Source organism: Castor canadensis, chromosome 16 (assembly GCF_047511655.1).
Source record: "Castor canadensis chromosome 16, mCasCan1.hap1v2, whole genome shotgun sequence".
In the NCBI taxonomy this organism is placed as follows: Eukaryota; Metazoa; Chordata; class Mammalia; order Rodentia; family Castoridae; genus Castor; species Castor canadensis.
The window spans coordinates 31960191-31973303 of record NC_133401.1 but is presented as its reverse complement, the minus strand read 5'-3'; the positions used below and the strand labels follow the sequence as shown (position 1 = coordinate 31973303).

General features: G+C 45.7%; 1 non-coding gene across 1 annotated transcript; it reads left to right on the top strand.

The window, feature by feature from the left end:
• The first annotated feature begins 7530 nt into the window (after positions 1–7530).
• LOC141418360 (small nucleolar RNA SNORA51) lies at positions 7531–7662 on the top strand. Its single transcript, XR_012443016.1, has one exon. It is a non-coding gene; the product is annotated as a small nucleolar RNA SNORA51 (small nucleolar RNA).
• The last annotated feature ends 5451 nt before the right edge of the window (positions 7663–13113 follow it).

Below are 13113 nucleotides of genomic sequence, written 5' to 3'. Positions count from 1 at the left end.
CCAAACAAATAAAATGTGGTGGGTTTTATAGTATGTGAATCATATCTCAAAAATGCTGTTTAAAAAACTATGGGCAGTGGGATCAGCTGGCTCACACCTGTAATCCTAACTACTTGGGAGGCTGAGATCAGAAGGATTCCAGTTTGAGGCCAGCTCAGGCAAATAGTTGGAGAGATTCTATCTTGAAAATACCCAACACAAAAAAAGGGCTGGTGGAGTGGCTCAAGTGGTAGAGTGCCTGCCTAGCAAGCATGAGGCCCTGAGTTCAAACCCTAGTACCACCCAAAAAAAGACACCTCATCAGAGAGAATCAGTCCCTTACCCTGCTTTATTTTTGATTACTCTTACCACTTGATGTATGATACAGTTATGCAATTTCTTGTTTATTATTCACACCGGAGTGTTAGCACCTTAAGGGCAGGGTTTTTGTTTTGCTCATTGCTTTATCTTGGTGCCTACAGCAGTGTCTGGCACACACATCAATACCAGTATGTTCAACACATCCCCGTTACCTACTCTGTGCCCAGCTCTGTGTTAGGGATGTAAAGATTAGGAAGACACAGGTCCTATGCTCAATGCCTTCACTGGAAGGAGAGAGACGGACAGACACGGTAAGATACTCACTGTGATAGGTGTGGGTTCGATGTGGCAGAAGAATGCAAGAAAATGAGAGCATGCAGTAGAAACCTACTAGGTTCTGGGCCACACTAGGCTTTTGCCTCTGTTAACGCTTTCAACCCTTGCCACCACCCTGTGAGTCAGAATTACTGTTCCCATTTTGAAAGCTGGAGAAACAGCTCTTAGAGTCATCTGGAAGGTATGTGGAGAGCTAGAGTTAGAACTCAGATACCGATGCTCTGTGGACTTTTCTTTACGTGGGACTGCCTCTCACCACCTTTCCAAACTCTTGAAAGGGGCAACACTTCCCTTTTTTTGTTGTTGTTTTGTTTGAACTCGGGGCCTTGGTAGTATGTTAAGTCCTATTCCCTAGGTCTCTCTTCTTCCTCTGTATTCTTTTTTTTTTTCCAGTACTGGGTTTGAACTCAGGGCCTACACCTTGAGCCACTCCGCCAGCTCTTTTATTTGTGTGATGTTTTTTTTTTCAAGATAGGTCTCAAGGGCTATTTACCCAGGCTGCTTCAAACCTCAATCCTCCTGATCTCTGCCTCCTGAGTACCTAGGATTATAGGCGTGAGCCACTGGCGCCCAGCTCTTCCTCTGTATTCTAACACCTGATCCGAACAAATCTCTGGTGACTGTCTCTGAGAAATTGAGCTATATCTGAAGGTCATGAGTTTCTAATGACATGAGGTTCATGTATATGAACCTTAATCAGCCTCCATGGCCTACTTCACACTTGCTGACCTCATGTCAGGATGAGGTTCCCCATCTACAGCTGCTTAACCTGCCTTGGAGGGTTTTTCTTTCATTTCCCAGTCAGTATTTGTACCCAGACTTACAACAGTACCTACCTCAGAAAGTGGGCATGAGTTTACCCAAGGTAATCCATGACAAATGTCCAGCACAGGTCTGACACACAGCGAACATGCAGGAAATGTCTGATCTGATGACCTCACAGCCCTTGCCATACTTCCACAGGAGATGTACCCATAAACCCAAAGGTGACCACTGGTCACCCAGTTTCAGCTGCAAACATGGCAAAGCACAAATCCTCTGTCACATATTTGGTAAACTTCCTGTGGATCACCCAAATTTCAGTTTCCCTGATAAAAATCTCAATTACATATCTACACACGCACACTCTCAGCAGTCTGTCAATCATATATACCACAATATACCCAGACATGTAAAAATATTTCAGTGTTTCCCAAAATCAAATAAACACAGGATCTTCACAGTATCATTCCATCACAGTTACTCATTATCTGCTAGTCACCATCTCAACCAGACATATAGAGAATCTCAGTCACATTTGAAATCACAGTCACACACATATCCGCTCTCTCATAGTATCACACAACCCATCTACAAAAATCTCAACTATTTCTATTGGACGATCACACTTCATCAGGTAGCCAGACACTCAAAGTGTCTTGATGATCTACACTCCAACCCGTCAGCCAGACATACGTACCCAAGATGCATCAGACACACAGCACAATCTATCAGACACCTACAACGGGTCAGTTCATCCCACACCTTCCACCTTGGCCCGTTTGTCCCAGGTTTGATCGGTTACTCAGTGTTACACTCTGTAGTCGTCACACTTCGGTCGGTCTCAACTTGGTGCATCAGTCCGTCACATACCCTACCCGCCTTCCCGCACTCACAGACGTCTGTCCGTTTCCGCACTGCCCATAGTCAGCCTTCACTGTCGGTCTGTCTGTCAGCCTAGCGCTTCTAGCTACCGTAGCAGCAAGCGTTGCAGCACTACGCTCTGGGTATTAGGCTCCGGAATGGACCGCTTTTTCCAGCACAAGGGCCGACACTACCGGCGGCGCCACGATGATGCACATGTCTGCTCGACGGCTCACTGGGACCACAACTCCCAGAATGCCACCGCTTATGCGCTCACAATCGGGACTGTAAGCTCAGAAGGTTTAGCAACAAGACTGCAGGCAATGCCTAGGCGCGTGCGCCCTGGGGTTTCAGCCGGCCATAGTGGGGACATGGGTGGTGGGGATTGGATTCCGGGAGGGGGGGGCAGGAGGAACGGGGGAGGCGGAACAGTGAGTGGGAGAAAGGGCAGTGGGCGCATCTGTGAGGGCCGAGGATGACCCTGTGAGGGCTGAGCCTGATGAGGGAGGAGCCCATGTGAGGGATGAGATCCTGGAGAAAGGGGCAAGGGTCCCCGAGATAACGGAAATTCGGTCCCTCAGACTCAGTGCCAATTCACAAATAATGAGAACAGCGCTTTTGGAGAAAATGCAAGAAAGTTTTATTAATTTTGCCAGGCAAAATGAGGACTGCCGTGACCTGCTGTTTCAAACATCAACTCTCCCCCTTCAAAAAAAATTTTTTTTTACAGTTCTAGTATGAAGGGGGTGAGGGAAAGGGCTGCCTTTTAAAGGAAAGCCCATGGTGGCCTTGGGTTTGCTTAGTTCCTGTGCTGGCGTGATCACAGAGTTGTTTCCTTTGCTGTTCTGGACATTCCTTCATTCTGCAAAATGAGAGGAGTGTAAAGACCATGCTTGGAGCTGTAAAGACAGTCTTGAGTTCCCTCACATTGGGAAATGGAGGGGGGGGGAGGGAAGAAGATAATGAGAAGAAGAAAAATGTCTTTTAAAAATGTACCACCTAGCTGGGCACCGGTGGATCATGTCTATAATCCTAGCTACTCAGGAGGCAGAGATCAGGAGGATTGAAGTTCAAAGCCAGCCTGGGCAAATAGTTCGAGAGGCCCTATCTCGAAAATACCTAACACACACACACACACACACACACACACACACACACACACACACACACAAAAGGGCTGGTGTTGTCTCAAGGTGTAGGGCCTGAGTTCAAGACCCGGTACCAAAAAAAAGTACCACCAGGGGCTGGAGAGTGGCTAAGTAATGGAGTGCCTGCCTAACAAGTGTAAAACTCTGAGTTCAAACCCCATGCCACCAAAAAATACCAAACAAAACCTGTACAAACAAGCAACCAACAAAACACAACAAACTTCTAACTTGGCAGAGTGTCTCAAGTGGTAATGTGCCTGTCTAGCAAAGCACGAGGCCCTGGATTCAACCTCCAGTACTGCCAGTGTAAATGAACTCAGTAAATTAGTTATTGGGCTAAAACTATAGTTGTGAGCCTATTTAGGTGTTCCCTTAACACCAGTGTGAGGGCAATGGGTACTTTTGTGAGGGGTCTGGGTGTCTATGTGAGGTTTGTGGGTTGGGAGCGAGGTATTGTCAGCTGAAGATGTTTGTGTGAGGGATGTGGGTATGGGGGAGGGAGGTGTTTGTGGCTTACTCTTCCCACATGTACAAGTCATTTTATATGTCTGTCATGTGTGACTCTGTGTGACCTGGCATCCAGCTGCATGTGTCACTTTGTGATATGCATGGGCAGTTTTGTGTGTTTATCTGGGTGTGACCTGTGGGTCACTTGTCATATCTGATAATCATACATCTGTGTATGAGTGCACCTTAAGTAATGTTGCAGGAGTTTGCTAGCTGAGATATGGGACTCTTGAGGCAATTAGCAGGAAGCAACGTTTTATTGTGCCAGCACAGACTCAGCAGACTCGTGTCCAAAGGCTGAGCCCCGAGAGCAAAGGGGTCCCCTTATATACCCTTGCAAGCAGGCTACAGAAGCAAAGAGCAAGGTCTAATCCATATATGATTATATTTAATTTTATTGACTACTTTACCCTAGTCAATGTGACTTTCCCCTCCCTGGTGCTATGTGACCTTCCTCGTCTTCAGATTTCTCAGGTTTTATCTCTTTGCTATGTCATCCCTACCTCCCTGCTACTTTCTCAGGACTCAGGCCTAGTCTGTTTTCTTTTGATCTTCCTCTCTGCTACAATGTCACAAATGTGGTGACCTAATGTATATGAAGGCCTGAGATCAAATGTGGTGTTGTTAGGGTGAGTGAACATGACTGTGGCTGTGATCATGTGATAAAGTAGATGTCTGGATTTAATGACTGTTATGAGAACAGTGTCTTCTGTGTGTGTTTGGATGTGTGAAAGACATTCAACAGGAGACTCTGGCTGGGCTGACCTCGAACCACAATCCTCCCGATTTCAGCCTCCCAAGTAACTAGGATTAGAGGCATGAGCTACCTCTATGTAGGATACACACTACAACATGAACCTTAAAGACAAGCTAAGCCAAAGACACCAGAAACAAAAGGTTCTATAAGATTTCATTTACATGAAATACCCAGAAAACGCTAGTCTGGAGACAGAAAGTAGATTCATGTTGCCAGGGGCTGGAAAGAAGGGACATGAGAAGTGACTATTACTGGGTATGGTGGTTTCTTTTTGGGGTGATTAAAATGTTCTAGAATTAGTGGTGATGGTTGAACATGACAATATACTAAAACTTGCTGTAACAATAAAGGGTAAATTTTCTGATACATGAATTAGGAAATTTTATTTTACTTTTTTCCAGTGTTATATATCAAACTCAGGACCTCACACAAGTACTCTAGGTAAGTACTCTCCCACTGAGTACACCCCCAACCTGTGGTATACAAATTTTATCATACTAAAGCTGCTATTAAAAAAAGACACTAAGACTTACACAGTGGCAGACTGCATGGAGTATCCTAGTAGCTGCCATCAGTACAGATTCCATCCCTTATATTTAGGCAGGATCCAGAGTACCACTGTGCAAGACTTTTGAATTCTACACCCTCAGGGTCCTGGAGAGGGCTTAAACATTCTCACAGTCAGGTAAATGCCTCAGGGCTTCCAGCTGTTCTGGGGAACACATGCTCTGCATGTACACAAGCAAATCTCAGGTCATCAGGCTGCATCCTGTCAAGGGGCACCCTAAAGGGTAAAGTGAGATTCCTGAAGCTTCATGGGTTCCCTCTTACCACTGGGCCTAGACACCCTTGGTGGCCCACAACCTGAGGTTCAACCTCTGCCTCCTGAACTGAGCTCACAGCTGCCCTGTCCTCCGTGCAGGGTCTGGGCAGCTCACTATCCACTAGCATTTGGTACAAGATGCACACAGATGAACAATAAATAACAAAAATAACCATGAAGACCCTGTGGTCTCATGGGAAGACTAAATTACCCTGAGGACGATAATTGGGAAGGACCCAGGTGTCCATGATTCTTTGTCAGCCTCTGCCCTGAACTTAAGATGCCAGAAAAGTTCAGGGTTTCCTCATCCGAAGGCCTGTGCTCATGCTGCCTTCTTTCATGGCTGCACTTCCTTCTGGTTACTCACTCATAGCTGACTTCTGTAACTATCATGGCCTTCCTCCCTTAGAGGCTGCTGTTGGAAGATCACTCACATTGGTTGTCTGGCTGTTATGTGTACTTAATACAGTAAATCATTCCAGGAACCTTTATTACCACTCCCATTTTATAGAGGGAGAAGGCTCAGAGCTCATTCAGGCAAGGGCTGGGCTTCAAGCCTATAGAGCTGGATTTAGCTGGTTCTTAAGTTTGCAAGGAAGCAAACTTAGATCCATGAAAGGCTAGTGCTGTCACCTCCAGGCTGTCCACCTCATTGCCATGACACTGCCCCCATTTTTACTGAGGTTGATTGGGTAGTGAGCCATAGCAAGGTATACAGCAGAGGCAGAAGTGCCCATCCCAGCCCTGTCCATGCCATGTGGAGCCACTGAGATGAAGGCTGCCTCTTGGTTTGCTATCTGGGACTCTTATGGGATACCACTGCTGAGTGCTCTTCTATCTGGGCAACCCCCAAATTGTCTTGTCCTCGCAAAACCAAGTTGTTTCGTGTCACTGCAAACTGCTTGCTCTCCCTTCTACATGTTGTTAGCAGCTGACCCTTGGCTGGGTGACAAGACTTTCTGGTGCTGCAGACATGATGGGTCATTGTGCAGTCATGGGTTAGCTTAGCAGGTGATCAAACCCTGCACATTCCAAAGCCTGGCTCTTTCTGGCTCCTGAGAAATAACCTTTGAGTAAGTGGAATATCTTGCTTGTTAAGTCTGTCTTTGTTGATATCAGTTAACCTTGGGCCTTGGGCCATGCCAAATAGTTTGTCAATGATGTGACTTATGGTGTGACTTATGGTGGGAAACTTGGGTCACACTGTATCAGAAGGACTAAGGTCAGTCATCAGGCATTCAATGCCCATGTGATCAATAAATATCCTTGACAACAAGGCTTGCTTTGGGTGAGCTTCTCTGGTTGGAAATACTCTGTGTGTACTGGCACTCATTCCTGGGAGGATCTCTCCAGGACTCTGCCCTATGCACCTTTTATTGTTTTGATTTTAACCTAATCCTTTCACTGTTATAAACCGTTAACTGTGAGTGTATCAGTTTTTTCTGAGTTTCATGAGACCACTTAAGGCTGTTCTTGGGGCTGCCAACAGTTGTAATTTTGTACTGTGTCATGCTGGCTACTCTGGGGTGACCCAGGGAGAATGCAGCTTTTTACAGCAGGGAGTCCTGGATTTGCAACTTCACCGAGTGCCACTAAGTGGCCATACTCTGGCTCTGGGCCTGTTTCCTTGAGGGAACAGGGAGACAGCCTCCTATAAGGACAGAATGGCACCAATGTATGAAAAGACTTTGTGAAACACAATACATATACACCCCCTGGTCAGCCAGGTGCCAGTGGTTCATGCTTATAATCCCAGCTACTTGGGAGGTAGAGATCAGGAGGATTGTAGTTCCAGACCAGCCCAGGGAAAAAAGTTTCAGAGACCCCAGGTCAATGGAAAAAAGATGGGCATGATGGTGAGTAACTGTAAACCCAGCAACAACAGGAAGCCTAAAATAGGAAGATCATAGTCCAGGCTGGCCTGGGCTAAAAGTGAGACCCTCTCTCCAAAATAACCAAGGAAAAAAGGGCTGGGGCATGACTCAAGCAGTAGAGCACCTGCCTAGTGTGAAGCCCTGAGTTCAAACCCCAATACCAGCCTCCTGGCGCTTACCACAGGCTGTGTTCTTACACTGACTATATAAGATGAGAAGACAGAATAAACCTACCCTACATACACCTTAGTTCAGGCCTTGTGCATCATCTATAGTGTGAATGGGGAGATGGGGTGTTTAACGAAGTGGAAAAACAAACTGTTAGGGGCAGGGGGGAGAAATGACTGAAACAATGAGTGGTCTCACAATGGAGAATTTACAGATATTCCCTTATGTCTGGTACTCTGTGGAGAGCCATGGAAGATTCACGGGAGGCTGGAGACATAAAGGGAGGAGTACCTCAAGGAGGTGGTAACCTAGAACAGGATGGGGAGGGCAGGACAGTGGAACAAAGGTGGCAGGAGCAGGGTGTGTTTTAGAACTGGTTCTTGAAAACAGCCTTGTGTCTGCCTCCTGTAACACTGTGACGATCACCCCAGCATCCATCTCACCTGGTACCTTGGGCTCCATCACCTGACCCTCTGGTCTATCTCCAGGCTGCTTGGCTTCTGCAATTATAAGGTGGTGGGGGGCTGTGGTCTCAGTCCTGGGCAGAGTTCTAGGTTACTGGTGACCTGTAGGGACAAGTTCTTATTTCCAGAGTACTGTCTCCTTCCATCTACTCACAACCACAGCAGGCTCTGGGCTGCTGGCTTTAAGCTTGGGAAATCCCCAGCTGGGATTCTGAAAAATGAAATATGGCTGGTAAGCACCAGCAGCAAGAAGCTGGTATGATTACAGCTATGCATACAGGCTCTCCTGGAACAGAGACACACCTAGTTTAGGCTTTTCACAGCTCTACCCAACTGACCACACATCCCTGAAGTAAAAACATACATCCACACAAAACCTGTATGTGAAATATTCACAGCAGCACTGTCTATAATTTCAGAATATTTGGAAACTGCCCAAATGTCCATTAACTGATGAATGGGATCACAGAGCATTATTAAGCCCCAGAAAAGAGGGAGGGAAGGAAGAGGAAGGAAGGGGAGACTAGTGGATGCTAGGGGATGGCGGAGGGGGAAATGGAGAGTTATGTTGGAGCACAGGATATACTCACACACCTGAGGTAACACCTGCCACACACACAGGTGGTGTTGAACACATGCAGAATATTCTTCCACTCTGGTACTCTTGCACGGTGTGACACACCCAGCTACAGATACATACCTGAGTCTCCCCCATGTACACAGGAGTGTCACACTTGTCATCCACACATGCTTGGGGGTATCCTCTGTACACCTAGGAAGTGTCACACTCGTCACCTACATACACCTATGGTATCCCCTGTACACTTAGGATGTGTCACACTCGTCACCCACACACACCTGGGGTATCCCTGTGCATACACTGGACACTCCCACCGCGTGCAGATCGGTCCCTGGGGCGCCTCCCCGTCCCTCACTCCCACGAGCCGCAGCCTCCTCCTCAGAAAGTCTAACCGTGCGACCACAAGCTCACTCAGCCTTCCTGCGACCACAAGCTCACTCAGCCTTCCTGCGCACACACTGCCGCCACTTCCGGCCCGCACTTCCGCTGGGAGTCCGCTGAGTACTTCATCCCTCAGGAAGCATTGTGCACCACAGCTTGGGATCCTCTAAGCTCTGAGGGCATGACCTTCTGGGAAATGCAGTTCTCGACTGGTGCCATCGGCGAGCGCGCGAGGGGCAGAGGGGAGCGTGGGAACCTTTCGGATCTGCGCAGGTCATGTGGGGGAAGGGCTTGTGTCCACAGGTGATTTTATGTCCTTTGAGATACACCGAGTAATTTTTCTTGTTATGTACGAGTATGTGTATACATTGATTAAAAATAAGTGGTTCTGGGATTTTTTTTTTTTTAAAGCGGTATCGTGATCTTCCCGATCTGTCGCCCAACTACGTAGGATTACAGACATGAGCCACCGGTACCTCGCTAGTTCTGGAATTTCAAGAAAAACTTTAAGCCTGTAAGTCCTTCAGTGGATGTCTCCAAAGAAAACGTACATTCTTCTACCTACCCAAGAAATGACATGGAAACCTATCACCTAATCATTTATTTACTAATCTCCCCAGTAGTCCCAACAATGTCTTACATAGCTTTTCTCCCCCTTTTTATCAGGCACACACACAACAACAAAAACACGCTTGGCAGGCCCATCTCCAGTTGGCCTCAATCTAGAAAGGATTTTTTTAAAAAAATGATCTGAACATTTCTTAAGTAGCCAAGCCAGTCTCCCAAAATGTATCCCTATTTAAACCAGGTGTGGTGGTGCTCACCTGTAGTCTCAGCTGTGCATCACCACACCTGGCTTAAATGGGAAGGATTTAAGGAGACTGTGGATTACCAGTCCAGGGATTCACAGCAGCCCAGGCGTCAATAGTTCTTTTTCTTTATTAATTTATTCATATGTGCATACATTGTTTCAGTCATTTCTCCCCCCTGCCCCCAACAGTTTGTTTTTCCACTTCATTAAACATTTTTTGAAAACTTTTAAAATACTTAGTGTTCCACTGTCCGTGTGTACATAAAATTTGTGGTACTGGACTGGAGGTGTGGTTCAAGTGGTAGAGCTCCTGCTTTGCAACCTTGAAGTCCTAAGTTGGAACTCCCAGTAACACACACACACACACACACACACACACACACACACACACACAATTGGGACCTAGTGTGCACATACACACTTTTATCAATGAGCTATATCCTCAGTACTCACTGCATCAATTTTTCTTTATACCCTCCCTAGATGAGCTGAAAATTGAACAATTATAAACACATGCAATGCATGTTTCTGTATGGAGTCATCATAGACTCCATAAAAATAAGTAGACCCCATGTGATTCAAATCCCCTTAGTTAACTGAGGGATGTCCCTGGTACAATCCTGACTTGCTGGTGAAGATAACTCCTTATGCAAGGATGACCTGGGTTACCTAGTCACACTACAGTTACACTACAGTTGGGCCATCATAAGGATAAATAATTTAAAAAAGCTTATCAGGATTCCAAGATGGCGGCTACAGGGAGGAAGCAGAAAGCGAGCCTCCTACAGTGAAATCTTGGAGAGACACTGGAGACACATTTTGCAGGCATAATCACTGAGAAAAGGCATAACTTTGACCCCTCCACACCTCCAGCCGGCACAGAGAATCTCCACTTCACATTAAACGGAGAAACAAGGAGAGCCCCCGGGGCCGCCAGTCGCCGGCTCCCAGATGGCTTGGGAAGACGCGAACCAGGTGAGCTTCACGGTACCGCAGTACTCCCACAGACAAGCCTGGGCCAGAGCAGCATAGCCCCCTGGACAGACTGACCTCCACCCGGGGAAAAAAAGAGAAACTGAGTAATAAGCAATAAGAACAAATAAGACACGCAGGAAAGAGGGTGGGGCGCCCTGAGCGCTGAAGACTGGGGGAAGGGAATCCTGTAAATAAACAGGATTTACAGGACTGTAAATAAACAGGATTTACGGGACTGTAAATAAACAAGCCGGGCAGGCCGGAGAGCCTCTGGCGGGAGCAGGGGTGCGCGCCCAGCAACCAGAAGCAGGAAAGCTTGTGAGAGTGGTGGAGGGAGGAAAACTCCACAGGAGAAGAGGGAAGACCCACTTCCCACGTGAGCTGTAAACAAACATGGCGGCTGGCAGGAGCAGCAGCACTGCCCAGTAATCAGGAGCAGGAAAGCTTGTGAAAGTGGAGGTGGGAGAACTGCACAGGAGAGGGGGGAAGACCCACCTCCCACATGAACTGTAAATAAACATGCAGGCCTGAAACGCGGGTGCAGTGTCACCTTTCCCAGTGCTTGGAAAGGGGAAAGCTTGTAGCAGAGGCTCACATACACAGGAGAAATCTGAGCAAACAAAGCCTGCGGGGCCAGGTGAGTGCTAAGCTCACCCCAGAGATCTGCATAAATAACGCCTCCAGCAACAGCAGGCTGACAGAAGCAGGTAGGCAAGCCACAGTTGCAGATACCATTCTCAGAACTGTCTCCAGACTCTTTTTTTTTTTCTTTGTCTCCCTACCTTTGATGAGAGAACAACCGAATTACACCTGCAAGCGGAAAAACTTACTGAAACTGTATTGCATTTGAACTTGGGACACTTGGGGTTTTTTTTTTGTGCGTGTGTGTGTGTAGTTTTGTTCTACTTTATGCGTCCCCTTTGATGAGACAATTACAGAACAACATCTGAGGCACCATCTCCAGGATTGGAGACTGAGACTTCACTGCATTTGAATTTGGAGGTTTTTTGGTTTTTTTAAATTTTCTATTTTTTCATTTTATTTTAATACATTTTTATAAATAGATTTTTCTTTCATTTAATTATTTTTTATTTTTATTCTTACCTTTATTTTTGATTTTCAGTCCTCTGTCTCTCTAATGTCTGTTCAGCTTACTGTCAATTAGTACACTAAAGCTCCCTGTTTATACCTTTGAAATCTTCTTGTCTGATAACTTGTTATGTTTTCTCCCTCCAGTCTGTGTATGTTTTCCCCATTTCTTTAGCTTCTTCCTTTCCATCTCAGCTCACCCTTCCATTCTAAATATTACCATTGTTATTATTACAAGCTAGAAAATACTTAATTGCACATAGTACAGGGACAGTAACAGCACCAAAGACAATGACGGGAAGACAGAAAAAACAGGGAAACCAGTTTCCCAACAGCAAAAAATTACTACAGGAACCAGAGGGGAATGAAGAAAACAGGTACTCGGATCCAGACTCCAACAAAATGAAGATAAACTATGCCAAAGGACCCAATGAAGCCTACAAGAATAATTTAAAAGAAGACATACTACAGGTACTCAATGAGAATTTTATAGAGATGATACTGGATAGGGTCAACCAAAATGTACAGGAGACACTCAAGAAATTCCAAGACAACAAAAATAGAGAATTTGAAAAAACAAAAGAAGAAATAAAGGAAACCATAGAAGCACTGTATAAACACCAAAGTGAAAGAGAGAACACGATGAATAAACAGATAAATGAACTCAGGACAAAAATAGACAACATTAAAGAGGAAACCACCCAGGATATGGAAAACCACAGAAAAAAGAACGAAACAGAACTACAAAACAAAACGGAAGGCCAATCCAGCAGAACAGAACAAACAGAAGACAGAATCTCAGAACTTGAAGATGAAATGGTAATTAAAGGAAAAACCAAAGAACTATTAATTAAACAACTCAAGATCTGTGAAAAGAAAATGCAAGAACTCACCAACTCTATCAAAAGACCAAACGTGAGAATCATGGGCATCGAAGAAGGAGAAGAGGTGCAAGCGAAGGGAATGCGTAATATATTTAACAAAATAATAACGGAAAATTTCCCAAATCTAGAGAAAGATATACCCATACAGATGCAAGAGGCCTCCAGGACACCAAATAGACCAGATCAAAATAGAACTACCCCACGACATATCATCATTAAAACAAGTTCAGAAACTAAGGAAAGAATATTGAAGGCTGTAAGAGAGAAAAAACAAGTAACATACAAAGGTAAACCCATCAAAATCACAGCAGACTTCTCAACAGAAACATTAAAAGCAAGAAGAGCGTGGGGTGAGATCTTCCGCGCACTGAATGAAAATAACTTCCACCCCAG